General features: G+C 40.3%; 1 protein-coding gene and 1 pseudogene across 1 annotated transcript in view; both read left to right on the top strand.

The window, feature by feature from the left end:
• USH2A (usherin) overlaps nucleotides 1-25865 on the top strand; it is a 983289-nt gene that overhangs the window by 848122 nt on the left and 109302 nt on the right. The window lies entirely within an intron of this gene.
• On the top strand, nucleotides 898-24647 carry LOC105610017 (sorting nexin-24-like; annotated as a pseudogene).

Genomic DNA, 25865 nt, shown 5'->3' with positions numbered 1-25865 from the left:
ACCCTAAGAGTCCTCCTCAGGCCATTTCCACTCTAGATGCAGCTCTGTTTACCTGCCGTGACACTCACAGGACCCTACCCATTCCCTTAGAGCTGAGATCCCATCAGCAAAACATATGGTCTTCTGGACACACACACACACACACACACACACACACACACACTTCCCAAACACACACACACTTCCCAAATCATACAGATGCTGCCAGGTTGGCAGCCACCCACTTCACTTTTGCCATCAGTGTATGAGACATGGGTGGGAAGACTGTTTGCCCTTTAACTCAGGTATGTTGTTTTTTCCTGCTCTTTAACTGAATTATAAGGAAGCTCTATTTAGACACCAATATTTTCTCTGAGCCTTGTTAACAAACACTGTTTGATTCCATTTATTACCATATACTTAGGATAGTCAAATTCATAGAGTCAGAAAGTACATTGGTAGATGCCTGGGAAGGGGAGAAGGAATGGGGAGTTAGAGTTTAATGGGGAAAGAGTTTCAGTTTAAGAAGATAAAAATTCAGGAGATGGACAATGTGAGAACTTTCACAGTGTGGAAGTACCTAGTGCTGACCTGCATAGTTCCAGATGGTTAAAATAGTATGTTTTATATTATGTGACTTTTACCCCAAAAAATAAATAAATAAATACATAATATATGGATATATGGATATGCACACACACACACACACACACACACACACACACACACACACACACACACACACATATATATGAAAGTAAAAGGAACTATCCCACACTCTAAACAGGCCCAGGCCGTAAATTCAGAATATACACTATTTAGCAGAGACAGCAAGCTGTAAATGGCAGTGAAGGGCAGAAGCTAATTGAACTCCAGGGCTCTTGTCGCCAGTGGAAAGTCACCAGTACCTGAGACAAGATGGCTGCTCCCGAATCCCCCTTTGTAGCCAAGAGCTCACGTTCTGAGCTCTGCAAGGGCTTCTGGGTGAGGGGGAATCATACACAGATGACCAATTCTTTTATGGTTCACAGCCGATCAAAGTGAAATTCAGCAGCTGTTCAGGACAAGTGACCACTGTAACGGCTGTAATATAACCTACTAAATAGAGAGGGAATTGCATTAGAGCAAGAGGTTAGCCGTGATTATCGGCAGGTGAGTGCTTTATTGAAGTTGAAAGACCATTAACATTGATAGAGTAATTATTTCAACTTGAAAGTAATTACCTTGATGGGTGATAACTTCTCCAGTGTTCCCAGATTTGATTGGGCCAAACAATGGTGAGCTCCTGAAGCCTAGAAAAATATTACAACAATACTGTGATTTTTAAATTACTGAAACCACTGTTGGAATATTTTAATTATGCCGAACAGTGAAAAGATTTTGCCTTATACCAGCCCGTGACCTCTCATGTAGAGAGAGACATTTGCTTTTTAATCCAAATGCAATGACCCACACCCGCCACCTGTGAATACATATGTGATGGGTTTCCAAATGAATCTTTTTTATCTCGATATAATGTTTAAGGTGAAACATCTTGTTAATGCTGGAGCTGGATGTTACTAAGTTCCAATGGCTAGCCTTGGGGATCATAGCTGTGAAGTAGGAGGCCCCAGATAAATTTGTATGTATTAAATATTTTGCTAATGAAATTCTCAAAATTGAAAAATGTGAATACCATGTATTGTGGATCCCAAATCTCAGATTTTAGTGTGTCCTGTAACCCATTTGTTGAAATAGCTTTCTTGCTTGATGCGATGCAACTCCACTAGAATCATACCATGATCAGGGTATTTACTGTTCATTCACACTAAGCATCAGTAAACAAAGTGAAAGTTGAAAACTTAAGCTCGTCTGAAAACTAATGCACGTGTGAAAACTGTGCATCGTCTGCAACTGTGGACCAATACACACAAAATCGAAAGTGGTTGATCAAGACCAAGAAATATTATGGGACTCCTCCACTCATCAGCTATTCACCTTAAGTTTCTTTTCAGATTCTGTCATGCACAGAAGCTACGACAGATGCAAAGTCTTTCCTCGCTGGGGCCCATGGTGTTCTTAGAGCAAATAAGGAGAGGGATAAGTTACGAAATAATAAGCAATTATTTTTGGTTGTGCATAGGCATTGACTGTACAAACATTTAAAAGAACCTGGGGCCGTCCTAACTCCTTCCTCTGTTTCCAAACCCAGCACTCACCCTCTGGAACCACAAAGCATTGACTGAACACACACAGAATCATGAGTCTCAGTCCTGCTGTCAGAAAAGATGAATGCGGCATCACCCTCAAGTTCCTGGATGATTCCTTAGACTTTTCTATCATCTTGGCAGGATTTGATCAGATTATCAGCCAATGAAGGACTGTCTCTATGGCAGTACTTCCCAGGAGTTTTTTCCTAATGAAAATCTCAGACTCTCCTAAGGGCAAAACAGGTTTCCACCTGTTGTCTGAGAGCCGCCAAGGACTGCTTCACCAAGCAAGCCGTAATTCAGGATGTATGCCATGTGTGTTTCCTTTATCTCCCCTTCTCTGCTCTGAATTTTTCTCCATAGACAAAGATGTTGGGTCTCTCTTTTTGAGGGACTCAGAATGCAGAAATCCCTGCCTGCCAAGCTAAAAGAGATGTACTAGCTGAAAAGTACAAGAACTGGTTTGAATTTGGTCAGGGAGTAAGGGTTTGAGATGAAACCATTAGGAAAGGAATGAGCTGACGGTTTGTATTATAAGTCTCATGATTAAGGCAGCCAAAAAGGGAAGGATTCTGACCCAAGTGATGTCACATCAGAGTTCTCACCACAGTAGGCTCGCTGTACATCATATATAGTTGGGCTAAAGATTGTACGAAGGAGCCCCTCAGGTACTCTGAATTTAAGATAAGTGAAATAACTCATTTTTAAACATTTTCTATGATACTTAAATTATTAAATGTTGACTCACATTACAAAATCAGAGAGTTTTAATCCATTCCAAAAGGTGTACTGTCTACCTCTGAAAGATAATAGTCATGTCTAGATAGTAAAATTACAGTATTTTTTTAATGCGTGTAAATGTTACTTTTTGACAAGACACAAGTAATGAACTTTCTCATATAAGTTCCTATTGGGTGATTACGATACAGAGCTTTATTTTTGCTCAAGCAATTACTTGTGTCATGGCTGGATACCTGTGCCCATTAGTGGCTGGTTCTGTGTTTTTTTAGGATGGTTATTGATCTCTTGCTGAGCTGAGATTCAGGTTTTATGCCAGATAGTTTGATTAATGGGTTGGTTTCTATAAGTGGACTGAATGGGGATAGAAAGCAGGGGCAGCCTGCTCTGCCAACCCCAAATCCGTCAAGACGCATAGCTCATTATGAAACAGTTATCAAGGATACATGAAAAATTAATTGGGCTCAGTTTGATTCTGAAAAGAATCGGCTTTCTACTTGGCGGGCCCCCCCACTCTTTCCAGATGTTGTGCACTGGCCCCTGGAGAAACGGCAAGGGGAGATGTATTAATACATTGTATTGATTAGATCAAGACCCCTGACAGTTATTTGTAGAGATACCATCTGGCCGCTGTTCGAATTCCTTCACCAAAAACAGGACGTGACAAGTTATTAATCTCAACTCTCTAAGTATAGACAGTTGCCTTTTCTGCTAAACCGCATTTTACCATTCCGTAGGAGATGGAGGCAGACCTGAAGGGTGCAGAAATTAAGGTTATTACACAAATTGAGCCATATGGTCCAAATATTTCAGCAAGAAAATTGCCAGGCAATAAAAATTGCTCCTGCCTTCCTAATGGTGTAAATTACAGTTTAACCATGCCTCTGATGATGTCCTTCTGCCGCGCTTAACTACTGTTACATGAAGGACATTGTTTTAAAAATATAAAAAACAAGTAAATGCCAGCAGCGTGTTTTACAATCTGTTAGTGTGTCATTAAGAACACTGTCAGAATTACATAAACATAATGGCAGGCAACCCAGCATACAAAAGAACTCGGATGGAAATAGAAAGAGTCTTGAAAACTCTTCTTTAGCTCTGTAATGTCAAGAGCATGGTCCCCTCTGGAAATTTTCCAGAGAGAAAAGCCCTGTCTGGGGATTTACCCTAATTCTCTCCTGTGCCCCAACAGGAGTGTTTTTCCAAACAAGACTCACGAGACCTCGTGGGCCTCGGTATATATCCTGCCTCAAGTGAGGGGAGAGCTAATGAATGCTAAATGGAATGATGGAAGTTGACCTTTTTAAGTATTTCTCTTGGTGGGGAGAAGCATCAAAACTCCATCCTCTTCCTAAATGGTGACAAGCAGCATTGAAAGTACAAATTCTGCTCTGTTTCCAAAGAAACAGATCCTGTTCTTTGAGTCACAGCATTAAGAGGATGCTTAATCAACATAATTGTACAGTAAACACCATTCATATTTGAGGAAGACTTTGACCCTGTCAATTTTTTTTTTCCATTTATACCAAAGTGCCTGGTATACCTCGTTATCATTTCACTCCCCTTCCTCCACCACATATACACTTTCTATCCCTCTTCCCTGCTTCATCTTTCTCTTTAATATTTAATATTATGTAGCAGTATATATTTTCACTCATATATCTCATTTGCTGTCTGTCTCTCCACCCAGAATATAAGCTCCATGAAAGCAGGGATTTTTTCATTTACTTATTTCCCTTATTCTCATAACCTAGAACAATGTCACTTTTAGACAGACATTTGTGTAATGAATGAATGGATTGACGAATTGATATACTCTGTAATAAGCATGAGGAAACTTGCATTTCGTCTCTTGTTTCTATTCAGACTGTAATCATATTCTAGAATTTTTAAATTGCTTGGTAATGCTATGTATTTAGGGGAAATTTATATGTTTACAGATAAATCCAACTGAGGTAGAATCACTTAAATCCTTCTGGTTTTTTTATTGTATATATTTATTTTTGGCTGTGCTGGGTCTTCATTGCTGCATGTAGGCTTTCTCTAGTTGTGGCAGGCAGGGGCTACTCTTCATTGTGGTTTGCAGGCTTCTCGTTGTCGTGGCTTCTCTTGTTGCAGAGATGGGCTCTAGGGCACGTGGGCTCCAGTAGTCGCAGCACGTGGGCTGAGTAGTTGTGGCTCATGGGCTTAGTAGCCCCGCAACATGTGGGATCTTCCCATACCCGGGAGAGAACCCATGTCTTCTGCACTGACAGATGGATTCTTAACCACTGCACCACCAGCGAAGTATACTATCTCCCAGTTTTAATCAATAAGCAGTTATTGGCTGATAACTTTCTACATAAAATATATTGTGGACACATTACACATGCTATCTCATTTCATCGTAATATCCACTTTGTGGAGTGAGCATTTTTATTTACAATTTATTAGTGAAGAAACAGAAGCTCAAAGACATGCCCATGGTCACACAAGGTTCAGTTTCAGGTCTCATTAATTCTGAAGTCTGTTCTTTCCACTAACAGTGCTGCCTCTTGAGTTATCAGCCTGTAGGAAATAAGATGTTATTTAGAAACAGCTAAATATTGGGTTGGCAAAAAGGTCGACTTGGGTTTTTCCATAAGATGTTACAGAAAATCTGAACAAACCTTTGGCCAAACCAATAAATGAAAGCCACAAGCCATAGCTCCATATGAGTGAGAGATGCCACATAGCTTAATATGATTGTCTAATAGGAATATATGTACCCCAATGTTCATCGCAGCACTGTTTATAATAGCCAGGACATGGAAACAACCTAGATGTCCATCAGCAGATGAATGGATAAGAAAGCTGTGGTACATATACGCAATGGAGTATTACTCAGCCGTTAAAAAGAATTCATTTGAATCAGTTCTGATGAGATGGATGAAACTGGAGCCGATTATACAGAGTGAAGTAAGCCAGAAAGAAAAACACCAATACAGTATACTAACACATATATATGGAATTTAGAAAGATGGCAATGACGACTCTGTATGCAAGACAGGAAAAAAGACACAGATGTGTATAACGGACTTTTGGACTCAGAGGGAGAGGGAGAGGGTGGGATGATTTGGGAGAATGGCATTCTAACATGTATACTATCATGTAGGAATTGAATCGCCAGTCTATGTCTCATGCAGGATACAGCATGCTTGGGGCTGGTGCATGGGGATGACCCAGAGAGATGTTATGGGGAGGGAGGTGGGAGGGGGTTCATGTTTGGGAACGCCTGTAAGAATTAAAGATTTTAAAATTAAAAAAATAAAAAACAAACAAAAAAAGGAATATAGAAAACCATTTATAATAGATTCAAAGAACTAAAGGATCACTTGGTCTGAAAAGTTTAAAGAAGACTTTGGGGAGAGGTCTGTGCCTTAAACAATGAGTAAGATTCAGAGAGAGGAGAAACTGACATTTCCTAACTCAGGCAAAGAAACAGAAGTCTAATTTTTATAATAAGCATCTGAAGGCATATGTCTGGTTCAGGAGGCAGAGAGGGGAATTTTTTAAAATCTCTCCCCATTTATTGGGCTGATAGTAAGACAGCTTTATTTAAAATATTCCCAACAGATGCCTAGCAAAGCTGTCAAGTGAGGTAGTCAATGTCTTGGGTCCTGGGGGGCCAGGCAAGAATGAGCTACAGACCGTCTCAGCATCTTCCTTGGTGTGCCTTGGGGAGGTTAGGTCTAGGAGCAGAGCCCCATAGAGTAGCCGAAACAGAATAAATAACTCAGTGGATGTTAGTTATTATGATCCAAAATAGATTGACAGGAAAATCAGTATGTGACAGTGTCATTGTGCTTGTGTATTAAGAGGGTTCTTTCTGGGGAAGCTCATTCAGAACTTTCTAAAAGAAAACGAAAAGTTTTCTTTCTTTTTTCTTATTCCCCCTTCCTTCCCTACCAACTCTTTCCCAGAAGTATGTGCCACTTAACAAGTCACATTAATAGAAGAATGGTCTTGTGGCAACTCTTGATCCAAGAGTCGAGGTGACTGTACTGAGAAAGGAAAGGGCAGGCTACTGAGTCTTCTTCTCCGGAGCTGACCTGAGATACTAAACTCATTTAAAATTTCACCTGTGGGACTTCCTTGGTGGTGCAGTGGTAAGACTCTGCACTGCCAATGAGAGGCGTACGGGTTCAGCTGCTCATCAGGGAAATAATAGCCCGCACGCTGCGTGGCATGGCTAAAAGAAGACAAAGAAGAAAAGAATATCCCAGAGAGTCTGGAAATTCTAATTATAAAGTAAAATAATACCTAAAGTTCACAGTGTTCAGGTGATGCCCCACTTAGCTGTGGGCAGTGCTCAGTCCGACTCCAAACCTTATCAGGTAAGACTGTGAGGTCTTCACTGGCTTTGGGGCAATGGCCTGGGGCCACCGCACCAGCCTTCAAAACTGAAGCCTTGACCACAGCCAGAGGGTTGAGGACACAGCCCCAGGTACTACCCTTGAGATGCCACAGAGCCACATACAGAAGGAGGGGAAAGGAATTGCCAGTCACTCTTCTGAGGTCATCTCGGTTTTCTCTGTGCAGGACCTGTGTCACCATCTTTTCTTATCTTACCCTGTGTCATTCCTGATTTACCAAAAACTTAATGTATACCTAAGCATTGCTGCGTACATTAAACTATGACTAATGCTCTTCCTTTGTGACCGACCACATTCTAGAAATACACAATAATGAGCACGTTTAGGTTAAGGATGGTAACAGCCTCAAGAGAGCGCAGCAATGTGTCCTTTCTGCCCAGAAGTACCTGGTCATGATACCTCACACCTTGGCATCCTTTCCTTAACAGAGTGATAATTATTTACTAGTGGAATATATGCTTATCACATCCAGAAATTAAAGTTGTGAGGGGCATTGTGCATCCAGGTCCCTGTGGCTGGATGGCCCCATCTGTTAGAGATAAATCACTTTAAAAAATTATATTAGCCTCACAGACGGTCAAGAAATGGAGCGGGGGAGGGGCGACAAGGAGGCTTGGTTTTCAGTCCTGTGAAACAGAGTGTGGTCAGTCCACTGTCAGCACATTGCAGCCTTCAGACACCGGCTCCACATTTCCACTCTGAACCCCAGGTGGCCAATTAACAGTATGTGCTATTTATTCAGTACAAAATAGGCAGGAGAAATGGGATGGTTAGATTGACGGTAAGAATTCTTAGCAAGGAGTAGATAAAAGATCATAAATGAAGAGACACCTCCCCCGCCCTCACCACCCCCCCCAACAACAAAAAAAACCTCTGGGAAAGTCCAGAAGAAATCTGGAGAAATCCTCTTAAGTGTATCTGGGGTTTCAACTGGAAGCAAGAAATTTGAATGGAAAGATTCTCTTTGTAAATTTTCTTCCTAAATATGTATTACTCTTTAATTCTCTCATTTCCTTAGAATGTCTTTCCTTCCTAAGGCAAAAAAAAAAAAAAAAAAGAAAGAAAGAAAGAAACAGTCTTAAATTCCTCCCATCAGTTATCATTAAGATGTTTTCGTGCTTTTTTTCTTTTTTTTTTTATAATAAGCATTGCCATCCTGCAGCCTCTCTGTTCTTGAAGCCGCAAGTCTATAAATGAGGGGCCTGTGAGTTTACTTGCTATTGTGAATATTCATTTTTACTACAAATGTGAGTGAACTTAAGCAGGGATTATAATACAATCTATCTATATAATTTAAATTCATTTAAATATATGTATTAAACATATTAATGTATGCATTTTCATTGGGTGGCCAAATAGCATGTGGTTCTATAGTAGCTGACATTTATTCCTATAAATGATGCTCTCTTTTTCATTGGAAAACATACATCAAAAGAATAAACTGGAAGAGAATCAAGGTTTGAGTATTTTCTTTTCACTGATGCGGTACTGATGTGCCATGCAATGTTACTGGATTGCATGCTTTGGGAATGTATAGAAGCTTATATAGGTTTCCAGAACCAGAAATCTTAACCTCACCTTCAAAGATCCGAAAAGATATGTTAATGCTCTTTGTTTATTAACTTTTGAATAACTTCATAATTCTAGTTCAGAAAGATAAACGTTTCCATCTGACAGAGTCTAAAAGAAACGATTCAGTTGGGTACACCTTTGAATGCCAAATATATCACTTTAAAAGTCAGTATTTGTTTCAGCAGTAACTGTTTCTATGTTAGCATACTGAGTATTTGCAGGTTTGAGCCCTCCAGCTGAGCACTCCAGCGAAAATGGTCTGTCCCCTTTCTTTCCACGAGGACGATGCCCTTTGCTGGATATGTGTGCATGCTATGTACCACTGTGCATCAAACGTATAAGCAGTTAACATGCACCCGAGCATCTTAGGGAGGTTTTTGGAAAATCCTTGCCTCCTCTTGTACCAGAACGATTGCAAGTGTGAAAGTGGCCATAGTTCACTGTGGTTTTCTTTTTACTGCTGTATTATTGCACCCTGTTGGGGGATACATCTGAGCATTTCATGTGTCCTACTTTTAAAATGCCCAGATGGTGACTACGTGCTCTGGTTTGAATTGGGCAGGCCTCATCTTTCATGCTCCGTAGTCTGCCCAGTTATCAGAGAGACACGAAACAAGGAAAATTCTTCCATTTTTCAGCGCCTCTTCATCTGTTTTGAGTCGCCCCCAGTGAATGATGTACTTGCACAATTGTTGAGATGACAGTCACCATGATAACTGAACATTGCTTCCCTGGGCTGGGTAGTGCCCTGTGTGCCCGGAGCTCTCTCCTCCCCTCCCAGCATTTTGCAGTGTAACTGATCACTTGCCATCTTGTAAGTAACACGGGAGTGAGAGACAGTGTAAATATTTTATACCTTGCTGAAACCACTTATATTTGCATTGGTCTTCACACTAGACTTTAAGCTTAACAGAGAATTTAGATCAAATCATTCAACCTAAGAAATAGTCAAAAGAACTAATGAAATAAATGTAACAGTGTAACTGGTTAAAATAGCCCAAGAGCATAATAGAGGTTTCAGATGATTTTGTGACATGCACCTTTTATAGGACTTTTGTCTCCGACTATATTCTTCAAAGTGCCATCAAGGCAATGACCGTCGGTATCGTTTTTATCAATAACAGTCAGCACTTCCCACTGGGAAATTAGTCAAGAGGATGAGACTTTTTTTTTACAAAATCATCTTTAAGCATTTATCTTCCAAAAGGTATTACAAAACTGTCCATTATAAGGCAGGAGCTTAAGTGAGTTACTTGTTCTTTTAGAATTTTATTCGTAATAAGCTAGTGATCTGATTTCATTTTATTTAGAGAGGAAAATGATTTTGTTTTGTTTTCTTAGTAATAGCTTTTCTAAAGACAGAATGTTAATATAGTCCAGTTGTTATCAAACTTTTAAAAATGTACACTCCTATAAAAATTTCTAGAGTACACGTCCCATTATATGTATATTTATTTATTTATAAATTATAAAAACTGTGCATACATGCATGCCTAGTTGTTTCAGTCTTGTCTAACTTTTTGTGACCCTGTGGAATATACCACCTCAGGCTTCTGGGTCCATGGGATTATCCAGGCTAGTGAACAAATATTATTTATACTGTGAAAGTAGTCATTTTAAAAGGAGTCCTTATTGTTGTTTTGTTGATAAGTCATGTCCAACTTTTTGTGACTCCATGGACTGTATAACCTTCTAGGCTCCTCTGTTCATGGGATTTCCCAGGCAAGAATAACCGAGTGAATTGCCATTTCCTTCTCCAGGGGATCTTCTCAGCCCAGGCATTGAAACTGCATCTCCTGCATTGCAAGTGGATTCTTTACCCCTGAGCCAATAGGGAAGCCCTTTAAAAGGACTTGAGCTCAGTTCAGTCACTTAATCATGTCTGACTCTGCAATCCCATGGACCACAGCATGCCAGGTTTCCCTGACCTTCACCAGCTTCTGGAGTTTGCTCAAACTCATGTCCATCAACTCACTGATGCCATCCAACCATCTCATTCTTTGTGTCCCCTTCTCCTCCTACCTTCAATCTTTCCCAGCATCAGAGTCTTTTTAAATGAGTCATCTCTTCACATCAGGTGACCAAAGTATTGAAGTTTTGTTTCAGCATCAGTCCTTCCAATGAATATTTATGACTGATTTCCTTTAGGATTGAATGGTTTGATCTCTTTGCAGTCCAAGGGACTCTCAAGAGTCTTCTCCAATACCACAGTTCAAAAGCATCAATTCTTTGGCACTCAGCTTTCTTTATAGTCCAACTCTCACATCCATACATGACCACTGGAAAAACCATAGCTTTGGCTCAACAGATTTTTGTTGGCAAAGTAATGCCTCTGCTTTTTAATATGCTGCCTAGGTTGGTCATAGCTTTTCTTCCAATATTCTTTTAATAATATTATGGCTGCAGTCACCATCTGCAGTGATTTTGGAGCCCAAAGAAATAGTCTATCACTGTTTCCATTGTTTCCCCATCTATTTGCCGTGAAGTGATAGGACCGGATGTCATGATCTTCCATTTTTTGAATGTTGAATTTTAAGCCAGCTTTTTTACTTTCCTCTTTCACTTTGGTTCTTCTTTGCTTTCTGCCATAAGGGTGGTGTCATCTGTGCATCTGAGGTTATTAATATTTCTCTTGGCAATCTTGATTCCAGCTTGTGCTTCATCCAGCCCAGCATTTTGCATGATGTACTCTGCATATAAGTTAAAAAGCAGGGTGACAACATATAGTCTTGATGTTCCAGTCTGTTGTTCCGTGTTCAGTTCTAACTGTTGCTTCTTGACCTGCATACAGAGTTCTCAGGGGGCAGGTCAGGTGGTCTGGTCCATCTCTTGAAGAATTTTCCACAGTTTGTTGTGATCCACATAGTCAAAGGCTTTGGCATAGTCAATAAAGCAAAATTAGATGTTTTTCTGGAATTCTCTTGCTTTTTTGATGATCCAACAGATGTAGGCAATTAGATTTCTGGTTACTCTGCCTTTTCTAAATCCATCTTGAACATCTGGAAGTTCATGGTTCACGTTGAAGCCTGGCTTGGAGAATTTTGAGCATTACTTTGCTAGCATGCATGTGAGATGAGTGCAATTGTGCGCTAGTTTGAACATTCTTTGGCATTACCTTTCTTTGGGATTGGAATGAAAACTGACCTTTTCCAGTCCTGTAGCCACTGCTGAATTGTCCACATCTGCTGGCATGTTGAGTAGACATAGACAAAATCATCAGTAGAATATTTTCTTAATCAAGAGCTAATACTATCATTAGTTAGTACATCAAGAAAACAATAGATTGGAAAAGTCAAGAAGATTAAAGATACCAAGGGAACTTTTCAAGAAAGTGTGAAAGTTGCTCAGTCATGTCCAGCTGTTTGTGACCCCACGGACTATAATGTCCATGGAATTCTCCAAACCAGAATACTGGAGTGGGTAGCTTTTCCCTTCTCCAGAGGATCATCTCAACCCAGGAATAGAACCCGGGTCTCCTTCATAGCAGCAGATTCTTTACCAGTTGAGCCACAAGGGAAGACCAAGAATACAAGAGTGGGTAGCCTATCCCTTCTCCAGTGGATCTTCCTGACCCAGGAATCGAACTGGGGTCTCCTTCCTTGCAGGTGGATTCTTTACCAACTGAGCTATCAGGGAAGCCCATTTCAAGGAAAGATAGCCACAATGAAGGACACAAACAGTTAGGTCCTAACAGAAGCAGAAGAGATTAAGAAAGGTGGTCAGAATACACAGATGAACTGTATGAAAAAAGTCTTAATGACCTGAATAGCCATGGTGGTATGATCACTCACCTAGAGCCAGACATCCTGGACTGTGAAGTCAAGTGGGCCTTAGGAAACATCACAACGAACAAAGCTAGTGGAGGTGATGGAATTCCAGTTGAACTATTTCAAATCCTAAAAGATGATGCTATTTAAATGCTATACTTAATATGCCAGCAAGTTTGGAAAACTCAGCAGTGGCCACAGGACTGGAAAAGGTAAATTTTCATTCCAATCCCAAAGAAAGGCAATGCCAAAGAATGTTCAAACTGCTGCACAATTGTGCTTATTTCACATGCTAGCAAGGTAATGCTCAAAATCCTTCGAGCTAGGCTTCAACAGTAAGTGAACCAAGAACTTCCAGATGTACAAGCTGGAGTTAGAAAAAGCAGAGGGACCAAAGACCAAATTGACAACATCCTCTGGATCATAGGAAAAGCAAGAGGTTTCCAGAAAAAAACACCTACTTCTGCTTCATTGACTATGCTAAAGCCTTTGACTGTGTGGATCACAGCTAACTGGAAAATTCTAAAGAGACTGGAATACCAGACCATCTTACCTGTCTCCTGAGAAACTTGTATGCAGGTCAAGAAGCAACAGTTAAAACTGGACATGAAAAAACAGACTGGTTCAAATTTGGGAGAGGAGTACATCAGGCTGTATATTGTCACCCTGCTTATTTAACTTAAATGCAGAATATCTCGTGTGAAATGCTGGGCTGAATGATTCACAAGCTGGAATCAAGATTACTGGGAGAAGTATCAATAACTTCAGATATGCAGATAACACCCACACTAATGGCAGAAAGTGAAGAGCCACTGAAGAGCCACTTGATGAGGGTGAAGGAGGAGAGTGAAAGAACCTACTTAAACATAAATATTCAAAAAAGTAAAATCATGGCATATGGCCTCCTTACCTCATGGCAAATAGAAGGAGGAAAAATGGAAACAGGGACAGACATTTATTTTCTTGGACTCCAAAATCAATGTGGATGGTGACTGTATCCATGAAATTAAAAGGTGCTTGCTCCTTGGAAGAAAAGCTATAACAAACCTAGAAGCATATTAAAAAGCAGAGACATCACTTTGCCAACCAAGGTCCATATGGCTATGGTTTTTCCAGTAGTCACATACAGATGTAAGAGTTGGACCATAAAGAAGGCTGAGCATGGATGTATTGATGCTTTTGAACTATGGTGGTGGAAAAGACTCTTGAGAGTCCTTTGGACAGGGAGGATATCAAGCCAGTCAATCCTAAGGGAAATCATCCCTGAATATTCATTGAAGGATTCATGCTGAAGCTGAAGCTCCAATACTTTGGCCAACTGATGTGAAGAGCTGACTCCATCGGAAAGAAACTGATGGGAAAGATTGAGGGCAGGGGATGACAGAGGATGAGACAGTTGAATGGCATCATCAATTTGATGGACATGAATTTAAGCAAACTCTGGGAGATAGTGAAGGACAGGGAAGCCTGGTGTGCCGCCATTCATGGGGTTGGAAAGACTGAAACACAGCTGAGTGACTGAACAACATCAACAAGACACATAATTTTTAGGTGCAATTTTAGATACTGGATATCAAAGCATTTTCCATGTGGTCTCCTTGACAATATGAATTTTTTTTGTCAATTTCTGGTCAAAGATGCTTGAACTGTCAGTGTTTATATCTTATACTATGGCTGATGAAAAAGCTTGTCTCATAAGTAAGAAATATCAAACTGGTCTCTTTTTTGTTCTTTATTTAGTTATGAATTTAGGTATTCTGTCTTAACCATGGTTTTCCATTTTTCAGGAACCTTGAAAGTTACCCATGTTTCCAAAGTAGTATAGTTAAAAGCAGACAATATAATTTTTGAACCACTTAGCATGGAGTCATAAACCACATCATGATGTACTGAAAGCTAATAAATGAGGTAAATATTTCCAGCTCTTCCACCCTGTAAAACTTATTCTTCCCTTTTCAGGGACTAATCCAGGGCTTCATTCATTCATTCATTCATTTATCCAATTAGTATGCCACCAGGATATGCAGCAGTAAATACAACAAAAAGAATACAAAAATTCTTTCCTTTTTAGGCTTTTATTCTAGTGAGGAAAGATAGTAAATAGGATAAATAAGCAAGTTAAAATATATGTGTATATTAATATGTGTGTGAATACATGTGTATATATGAATGATAAGGGCAATGGAGAAAAATAGACCATAGATGAGGGATCAGTGATTCTGTGTTCGCCTTTCAGGAGAGTATTATGTTGGCCAAGCATGGGACTAGGGAGAGTGTTGGCTTGGTGGGACAGGGAGGGTGAAACTTAATGTGAGGAGGCCAGGGAAAGCTTAAAAGAAGGTGACACTGGAGCAGAGCTTTGAAGGTTAAAACCATACAGTTAACTGGGAGAAAAAAAAATAATTCAGGAGGAGGGATATACAATCAGATTCTGGGCTTCAGGAGTCTGGGTTTGGCCCCTGCCTGTTCCTTTAATTCCCAAGACCCATTAGTATGTGCATTGACCTTCAGCTTAGGATTCTGAAAGGTCAGGTTCAACCACGGACATCCCTGTGATGCCCCTTTGACAGGTAAATGCTTCATAGCTTGGGGACTTAGGGCTCAGCCACCAGATGAGTTGTGTAATGTAGACATTTTCCCAGTTTACAGATCTGCTCTTTGTAACATTCACGTACTGGTAATGAAGGCTACCTTGAATGCCAGTCCATCATCCGGGTGTCTAACTTCCTTCATTTCTTCCCATATCATCTTCCAAAATATCCCCACATCCCAGCTAAACCAGAATAAAATGCATTCATTGCAAAATAAAAGTCTCTTATTACTATATCCAGCTTCAAGCCCAGGAACTCTTACTAATTTCCCAAATCTTTCTCCAGGTTTTTTTCCTAATCTCATTTTTATAATCTATAGCCCCAAAATTAAATATAAGTGTAACCACCTGAAAACATCAGGTATACAATATTGAGTGAAAAGAGAATGAATATTTATATACACAACACACAGTACAGTCTATAGACTTTATTTCTATAATAGGTCATGAGGCCAGTTGTTGTATTTATGACTTCCCTTTCTTATCTCCCTAACACATTAGGATTATTTGGCTGATGAGCACAACCAACCTCATTCCTGAACAATCTGAGTTCTTGGTGGTCTTGCCTCCATAAACTTGCAGTGATCTTACATTAGCCTGGCAGAAGGTAATCCAAGTAACAGGCAGCAATTTTCTACCTTCAATTCAATGAAGCTGTTATAGAATCATTCTTCTTCTAAATTAGCAGATTCCAGAGTCTTAGTTATAGTAAATAAAGCTTTTACAAATTGATCTTTCGTCTCATTATGTTTGCAAGGAAGCCTCTCCTTGTACCTTTCTACCCCCAGTCTTCTGGGATTTCTGCATCAGATGTGATGGACAAATAGCTAACTGCAAATGCTCTTCTGACTCTAAGATTCTAGAAATTTAAAATTTGTTTTAATTTGCTGAAATCTTACATTGGATGATACAAGGACTACTCTTCTATCACATATACCTAAACATTTCCTGTCTGTTGCTATTTAAAGCTCTTTCCTTGCTGTGGAGTTTTTTCTCACTGCTTAAGTGCATAAGAGACACATGCACCCCAATGTTCATCGCAGCACTGTTTATAATAGCCAGGACATGGAAACAACCTAGATGTCCATCAGCAGATGAATGGATAAGAAAGCTGTGGTACATACACACAATGGAGTATTACTCAGCCGTAAAAAAGAATTCATTTGAATCAGTTCTGATGAGATGGATGAAACTGGAGCCGATTATACAGAGTGAAGTAAGCCAGAAAGAAAAACACCAATACAGTATACTAACACATATATATGGAATTTAGGAAGATGGCAATGACGACCCTGTATGCAAGACAGGGAAAGAGACACAGATGTGTATAACGGACTTTTGGACTCAGAGGGAGAGGGAGAGGGTGGGATGATTTGGGAGAATGACATTCTAACATGTATACTATCATGTAAGAATTGAATCGCCAGTCTATGTCTGACACAGGATGCAGCATGCTTGGGGCTGGTGCATGGGGATGACCCAGAGAGATGTTATGGGGAGGGAGGTGGGAGGGGGGTTCATGTTTGGGAACGCATGTAAGAATTAAAGATTTTAAAATTAAAAATATATATATATAAAAAATAATAATAACTTCTTTAGTGCTAGTTTCCATGTGTTTTTGAAGTGCTTTCTTGAATGTGAGTTTTGCATTCTTCATGAGTTGCAGTACCTGAAATCTAAGATTTGAATACTTTCTGCTTCTTTTCCAGTCCCTTTAGTGCTGAGCACCATGTTAGAAAAAATAGATGCTCAATCGGTATTTGACCACGGATTTGACTCTCAGGCCATAAACCTATCGCAGCATTTTTCTTTGGTGAGATCTTTAAACAAAGCATAAAATCAAATTTATAAATAAATCAAGTGTACTTCAATTATAAAAAACATGTGCCCTTTGAAATCAAATCATTTCCTTAGCTGCTTCTGATAGCAAGAACCTGAACACTTTTACTGAACCCTATGAACAGTATGAAAAGGCACAAAGATATGACACTGAAAGATGAGCCCCCCAGGTCGGTAGGTGTCCAATATACTACCGGGGAAGAGTGGAGGAAGAGCTGCAGAAAGAATGAAGAGCCTGAGCCAAAGCGGAAACAACACCCAGTTGTGGTCGTGTCCAGTGGTGAAAGTAAAGCCCAATGCTATAAAGAACAATATTAGAAACCTGGAATGTTAGGTCCATGAATCAAGGTAAATTGGGTGTAGTCAGACAGGAGATGGCAAGAGTGAACACTGACATTTTAGGAATCAGTGAGCTAAAATGGCCAGGAATGGGTGAATTTAACTCAGATGACCATTATATCTACTGCTGTGGGCAAGAATCCCTTAGAAGAAATGGTGTAGCCCTCATAGTCAACAAAAGAGTCCTAAATGCAGTATTTGGGTGCAATCTCAAAAATGACAGAATGATCTCAGTTCGTTTCCAAGGCAAACCATTCAACATCACAGTAATCCAAGTCTATGACCCAACCACTAAAGCCAAAGAAGATGAAGAACAATTCTGTGAAGACCTACAAGAACTCCTAGAACTAACACTAAACATGTGTGTGTGTGTATATATAGATATACTTTTCTTCATAGAGGACTGGAATGCAAAACTAAGAAGTCAAGAGACACCTGGCATGAAGGCAAGTTTGGCCTTGGAGTAGAAAATGAAACAGGGCAAAGACTAACAGTGTTTTGCCAAGAGAATGCAATGGTCATAGCAAACACCCTCTTCCAACAACACAAGAGAAGACTCTACACATGGACATCACCAGATGGTCAATACCAAAATCAGATTGATTATATTCTTTGTAGCCGAAGATGGAGAAGCTCTGTACAGTTAGCAAAAACAAGACCTGGATCAGACTATGGCTCAGATCTTGAGCTCGTTATTGTAAAATTCAGGCTCACTCAAACTGAAGAATGTAGGGAAAACCACTAGGCCATTCAGGTATGACCTAAATCAAATCCCTTATGATTATAAAGTAGAGGTGATGAATAGATTCAACGATTAAATCTGGTATACAGAGTTCCTAAAGGACTATGGACAAAGGTTCCTAACGTTGTACAGGAGGTGGTAACAAAGGCTATCCTCAAGAAAAAAGAAATGCAACAAGGCAAAATGGTAGCTGAGGGAAAAAAAAAGGCAAGACCAAGAAGAAAGGGAAAGACATACCCAACTGAATGCAGAGTTCCAAAGAACAGCAAGGAGAGATAAGAAAGCCTTCTTAAGTGAACAATGCAAGAAATAGAAGAAAACAATAGAATGCAAAAGACTAGAGTTCTCTTTAAGAAAGCTGGAGCTACCAAGGCAACACTTCATGCAAAGATCGGCACAAAAAAGGTCAGAAATGGCAAGGACCTGACAGAAGCAGAAGAGATTAAGTAGAAGTGGCAAGAATACACAGACAAACTATACAAAAAAGGTCTTAATGACCCAGGTAACCACGATGGTGTGATCACTCAACTAGAGGCAGACATCCTGGATTGTGAAATCAAGTGGGCCTTAGGAAGAATCACTATGAACAAAGCTAGTGGAGGTGATAGAATTCCAATTGAGCTATTTCAGATCCTAAAAGATGATTCTGTTAAAGTACTGCACTCAATATGCCAGGAAATTTGGAAAACTCAGCAGTGGCTACAAGACTAGAAAAGGTCAGTTTTCATTCCATTCCCAAAAGAGGGCAATGCCAAAAATGTTCAAATTACTGTACAATTATACTCATGTCACATGCTAGCAAGATTACACTCAAAATCTTTCAAGCTACGCTTCAGTAGTACGTGAACCAAGAACTTCCAGATGTACCAGCTGGATTTAGAAAAGGCAGAGAAACCAGAGATCAAATTGCCAACAATGATTGGATTATAGAAAAAGCAAGGGAATTTTAAAAAAAAATCTACTTCTGCTTCATTACACTAAAGCCTTTGTGTGGATCACAACAAACTTGGAAAATTCTTAAAGATATGGAAACACCACACTACCTTACCTGCCCCTTGAAAAACCTGTATGTAGGACAAGAAGCAACAATTAGAACTGGACATGGAAAAAAAACACTGGTTCAAAATTGGGAAAGGAGTACATCAATGCTATATATTGTCACCCTGTTTATTTAACTTATATGCAAAAGTACATTATGTGAAATGCTGGACTGGATGACTCATAAACTGGAAACAAGACTATCAGGATAAATAAATATAAACAACCTCAGATATGCAGCTGATATCACTTTAATGGCAGAAAGTGAAGAGGAACTAAAGAACCTCTTGTTGAAGGTGAAAGAAGAGAGTAAAAAAGCTGACTTAAGACTCAGCATTCAAAAAATGAAGATCATGGCAACTGGTCCCATCACTTCATGGCGAATAAATGGGGAAAAACTGGAAATTGTGTCATATTTCATTTTATTGAGCTCCCAAATCACTCCAAATGGTGAGCCACAAAATTAAAAGATGCTGTTCCTTGGAAGAAAAGCTATTACAAACCTAGGCAGTGTATTAAAAAGCAGAATCATCACTTTGCTGAAAAAGGTCCATGTAGTCAAGGCTGTGATCTTTCCAGTAGTCATGTATGGATGTGTCGCTGGAGCATAAAGAAGGCTGAGCACCTAAAAAATTGATGTTTTTGAACTGTGGTGCTGGATAAGACTCTTAAGAGTCCCTTAGACAGCAAGAAAGTCAAGCCAGTCAATCCTAAAGGAAATCAACTATCAAACCTGAATATTCATTGGAAGGACTGATGCTGAAGATGAAGCTGCAATACTTTGGCCACCTGATTTCGAAGAGACAGCTCACTGGAAAAGACCCTGATGCTGGGAAAGTCAGAGAAGGCAGTGGCACCCAACTCCAGTACTCTTGCCGGGAAAATCCCATGGACGGAGGAGCCAGGTAGGCTGTGGCCCATGGGGTTGCTAAGAGTCAGACACGACTGAGCGACTTCACTTTCACTTTTCACTTTCTTGCACTAGAGAAGGAAATGGCAACCCACTCCAGTGTTCTTGCCTGGAGAATCCCAGGGATGGGGGGCCTGGTGGGCTGCCGTCTATGGGGTCGCACAGAGTCGGACACAACTGAAGTGACTTAGCAGCAGCAGCAGCTGGGAAAGCTTGAGGGCAAGAGGAGAAGGGAGTGACATAGGATGAGATGGTTGGATGACATCACTGACTCAGTGGACACCGAAGAAGTTCTGAGCAAGCTCCAGGAGATAGTGAAGGACAGGGAAGCCTGGTGCACTGCTGTTTATAGGGTCACAAAGAGTTGGACATGACTTAGTGACTGAACAACGACTATGTACCAGGCTCTTTCAGAAGGTCATCCAGTTTAATCCTTACAAAAGTCCATGAGAGATATATTAACTGTTAGAAACCAAGACTCATAAAAAGTAGGTAATCTGCCAAATGCCCCCTCTAGTATGAGTGACAGAGCTGTCTTCTAAGTTAACTGCTTTTGTTTTTATTAAAGGACCTCAGCTCTCAAAGCTTACCTCATTCCCCAGACATTAGTCACAGGGCTTCTCAGAGAATTTCCTCTTGCATTAAAAAGATCATTTTTGGTTTTTTGCTAGACAGGGCAAGCAAAATAACAGATTGCAGAATAATTCTAATAATGCATTTAAGATGCCAAATTCATACCATACCATCTATCCTCAGTGAGAAACTTTTTTCTGTTTTGTCCAAGGGTCTAAAAACAATCTTTGACTTGCCTCAGTGAAAATAAGAACCACAACTTCTAGCTCTCAGAACAAATATAAGTTGTTTTTATTTTTAATTAAGTATGCTTAGCTTAAGTACGTTTTCTCTTAAGGTATAATGACTAAACTGTGATCATTTCTTTTTGTTTATTCATTTAAGGTGCAAATAAAAGCAGATAATCAATAGATCATAATCTAAAACTAGAGGATTTACAAGTTAATAAGCTTGAGTCAACAGATATTCCATAGTGAAGCCTTCAATACTGAACCTGACATAATTTGCTTTGCACTAAGCTAGTTGACTTAATGCTTTAATTTAATGCCAATATTAACTGAAAAATCCAAAGAAAAGGGGAAATTTTAAATCCTATTATACTAAAATGTTTTCAAAGCAACAACACAATCATGTCACAACTGCTTAAGTATGCCACTAGCATCTGCCTAAACTGCCTGCATGCTGCCTGTGTGCTAATAGCTTTAGTCGTGTCTGAGTCTTTGCAGTCCTATGGACCACAGCCCACCAGACTTCTCTGTCCATGGGGTTCTCCAGGCTAGAATATTGGAGGGGGTTGCCATGCCCTTCTCCAGGGGATCTTCCCGATCCTGGGATCAAACCTTCATCTCTTATGTCTCCTGCATTAGAGAAGCCCAGACTGCCTGGGCTCTGGTCGTTAATAACAGTTAACCCCTTGGGAGCCTGGCACATGTGAACTTTGGAAGATGACCTACCTTTGCAGTGTCTTTTTTTAGCCTCGAGCATTATCATTGTTTTGTCTGATAACATCTGCTTTTCCTGACTTGCATGCAGACCATTGGAGTTGTATTTATTTTGAAAGCTGGGTTATTTTGAATCTTTCTATTCCCCTTGATTCCTCTTGAGATTCCTCTGATTCCTCATAAAACAGAGCAGTAAACAGGGCAGAGAGCAGAGGAATTCTTTCTGGGTCCCTGGAAGGAAGCAGTGAGACCCTTTCTTTATAGAGAAGTAGTGTAGATTAGCTTCCTCCTTCTGAAATCTGGTGGGACTAATGGGGGTATATTCAGGTTTATGAGCCTGGACTCTATAGTCAGAATGCTTACCCTCAAATCCTGGTTCTGCCTCCTATAATTATATCAGTTCAGTTCAGTCGCTCAGTCGTGTCCGACTCTTTACGACCCCATGGATTGCAGCATGCCAGCCCTCCCTGTCCATCACCAACTCCTGGAGCTTGCTTAAACTCATGTCCATTGAGTCAGTGATGCCATCCAACCATCTCATCCTCTGTCGTCCCCTTCTGCTCCCACCTTCAGTCAGGGTCTTTTCAAATGAGTCAGTTCTTTCTATCAGGTGGCCTAAGTATTGGAGCTTCAACTTCAGCATCAGTCCTTCTAATGAATATTCAGGACTGATTTCCTTTAGGATGGACTGGTTGGATCTCCTTGAAGTCCAAGGGACTCTCAAGAGTCTTCTCCAACACCACACTTCAAAAACATCAATTCTTCAGCACTCAGCTTCCTTTATCGTCCAGGTCTCACATCCATACATGACTACTGGAAAAACTATAGCTTTGACAAGATGAACCTTTGTTGGCAAAGTAATGTCTGCTTTTTAACATGCTGTCTATGTTGGTCATAACTTTTCTTCCAAGGAGTAAGTGTGTTTTAATTTCATGGCTGCAGTCACCATCTGCAATGATTTTGGAGCCCCCCCCCCAAAAAAAGTATGCCACTGTTTCCCCATCTATTTGCCATGAAGTGATAGGACCAGATGCCATGATCTTAGTTCTCTGAATGTTGAGCTTTAAGCCAACTTTTTCACTCTCTTCTTTTACTTTCATCAAGAGGCTCTTTGGTTCTTCTTCACTTTCTGCCATAGACAATCATAATTATATGACCATGGACTATTTGCTTTAACTTTACATCCCTTTCCTTATCTGAAAATGAGGATAATAGCAGTGCTATCTCATGAGATTGCTTTAAGGATTAATATATATAAAGCACTTGAAAAGTGCCTACCCTATAGCATGTACTCACTGTCTTGACCCTTTGAGAAACTATTTATGAAAAGGATGAAAAGTACATAGAATATATGCTACCAATAACTTTGAAAGCAGCAGCAGCAGCACTGAACGTAGTAGTCAGATATGTCTTTCTTCACTGCTTTGTACGCACAACAGAAGTCCTGATGTAGTCCTTGTTACCACCCTCACAACCTCATTTGTGAGTTCCCAGTCTGGTTTTCATTTTGTGCCATTGCTGGTTGCGCTATAGCCAAAGTGGCACTGTGTTTGGATTGCCCTTTAAGTAGGCCAGCTAAAGTTTTCTGGTCCCATCATTGTCACCAAAAACAAATCAGTTTGCTTTTCTAAGATAAATGGACTATAAGTTATGCACTGGTTTTTACTATAGGGTGAAAGTGAAAATCACTCAGTCATGTCTGACTCTTTGCAACCCCATGGACTGTACAGTCCATGGAATTCTCCAGGCAAGAATACTGGAGTGGGTGGCCTTTCCCTTCTCCAGGGGATCTTCCCAACCCAGGGATTGAACACAGGTCTCCCTTATTGCAGGCAGCATTCTTCTATTCAGGAAGGATACTTGGAAAACAGAGAACAGAAAACTCATTGATTTTTATGATGAACATTTTTCCACATTTCTCCATCTCTCTCTGAAACCACATGCATCTAAGTCTTACCATCAATGTAAGTGGCAGTTATTACCTACTTGTCATTTCATGGGTCTGGATGAACTTGATCAATGCCATTCACACTCCTGTCACTTCAGTTGAGTTACCTACACTGCCAGTACTACACACGTAGAGTTTAACTGCCACTTAAAATGTCTTCAAAAAGATTATACTCTGGGCCCTCCACTGGCCAACTGATGTGACCATAAAGGTCTACATCCCATCCTTTTCCTATGAGGAGAGTGACCTGGAGTGGGGATACACAGTTTTTAAGATCGAAGTGCTAATGAATGGGGGAAAGAAAAAAAAACCATTTTGTTGAAAAAGGGTATAGCGAATTTCATGCCCTGCACAAAAAGCTTCAGTTCAGTTCAGTTCAGTTCAGGCGCTCAGTCATGTCCGACTCCTTGCGAGCCCATGAATCGCAGCACACCAGGCCTCCCTTGTCCGTCACCAACTCCCGCAGTTCACTCAGACTCATGTCCATCGAGTCAGTGATGCCATCCAGCCATCTCATCCTCTGTCGTCCCCTTCTCCTCCTGCCCCCAATCCCTCCCAGCATCAGAGTCTTTTCCAATGAGTCAACTCTTCGCATGAGGTGGCCAAAGTACTGGAGTTTCAGCTTCAGCATCATTCCCTCCAAAGAAATCCCAGGGCTGATCTCCTTCAGAATGGACTGGTTGGATCTCCTTGCAGTCCAAGGGTCTCTAAAGAGTCTTCTCCAACACCACAAGAAATGTATTGAAACCCCAGAAATTCCTTCTAAACATGTTTAGAACTGGGTCCCAAATGTTGGAACAGTGATGACAAGGTTTGAAACCTATTTACAGGCTGTCATTCTGGAAAATGAAGAACTTCTCAAACTATTTCTTGATTTCCTAAATGTTCAACACTTGCCCTCTCTACCAAAGACAGAGAGTTGTGGATCTTTTGATGAGACAGTCTGAATAGTAAAGCAAACTGTCCCACCAGCCGGTGCTTCTGTTCTCAGGGATCCATACGTCTTGCTTGCAGCCAGCGATTTTCCAAATGTGGTTACTGAAGGAGTTCTCCATGGGATATTTTACCCTCACCTACAACCCAGGTAGAAATCCTCCATGGCTAAAAGAAGCTGAAGCAGGATTTGAAGTCATAGTCAAGGAAATTGATACCTACCAAAATAACCTAAGTGAAGTGAGTGAAGTTACTCAGTCATGTCCGCCTCTTTGCGACCACTTGGACTATAGCCTACCAGCCTTCTCCATCCATGGGATTCTCCAGGCAAGAATACTGGAGCGGGTTGCCATTTCCTTCTCTAGGGGATCTTCCTGACCCAGGGATCGAACCCGGGTCTCCCGCATTGTAGGCAGATGCTTTAACCTCACGGCTGGCTCTCTCTTGCTAGTGGTAAAATTCATAGTCCCAGCTTAATTCAGAGCAGGGACATTTCCATTGGAATGGTGCTTTTAAAATAGAAACCAAATCAGGGGGGTTCTGAGGTTAAGGCCAAATGTTTAAGAAGTAGAATGTAGCTGCCAATTTAGAAATCCCAAAAAAGAAAACTAAAGAAAATCTTTGGGACCTCCAAGTGTAGCAGAACAGTTACTCTCCACTTCAATCACACCATTTGCTAATTGAAAATCTTACCCTGAATTGTTGTGAGACTGATCAGCATTGGTAGATTTTTTTTGTTCAGATTCTATGACACACTAATCTTTTCATCATGAGATTTTTCTCAGCCAGTGAGAGATAATATTCTGAAATGCTGGCACCAGGAGAACATTACAGAAACACACTGCTAAATGTGAGGAAGCAACTAAACTGGAAATGAAATTATACTGACCATACTAGGGCATTTAAAAAATCTCAGCATTTTAATTTGCATTACAGTGGAGTTGCATCATATGCAAAAGTTCACTTCTAATGTCAGCACATAAGGTAGACTGGGATACCAAGATTGACCTTGAAAGCCCTTTAGAATGGTGCCATATCAGTAATCTCCATCCACGACAGCCAGTTTTTCCTCCAGTTTTGGAAGAGATAACTGTATCTTCAGTTGAAGACCAATTAAAGTTGTTGGTGTTTGTTTAGGGACTATTTTATAGAAGAAATACGTACCTTTAAATGCTAGAATTATATTTAACCTTGCAAGATGCTTGCCCTATAAAAGGGAAATGTGAACTGACTGTAGCTGAAGGAACACCAGATTGACAACACTCATCTCGGTTTACTCAACGGCATCCACTCATTGAATAGGTGGTATAATTGCCAGATTGATTGTTATTTTCCTTTTGGCTTATCATTTCCTTTTCACTGACCTCATATAT

The sequence above is a fragment of the Ovis aries genome, chromosome 12 (genome assembly GCF_016772045.2).
Source record: "Ovis aries strain OAR_USU_Benz2616 breed Rambouillet chromosome 12, ARS-UI_Ramb_v3.0, whole genome shotgun sequence".
Lineage (NCBI taxonomy): Eukaryota > Metazoa > Chordata > Mammalia > Artiodactyla > Bovidae > Ovis > Ovis aries.
The sequence above is the reverse complement of the archived record's forward strand: the minus strand, read 5'-3'. Positions and strand labels throughout refer to the sequence as shown.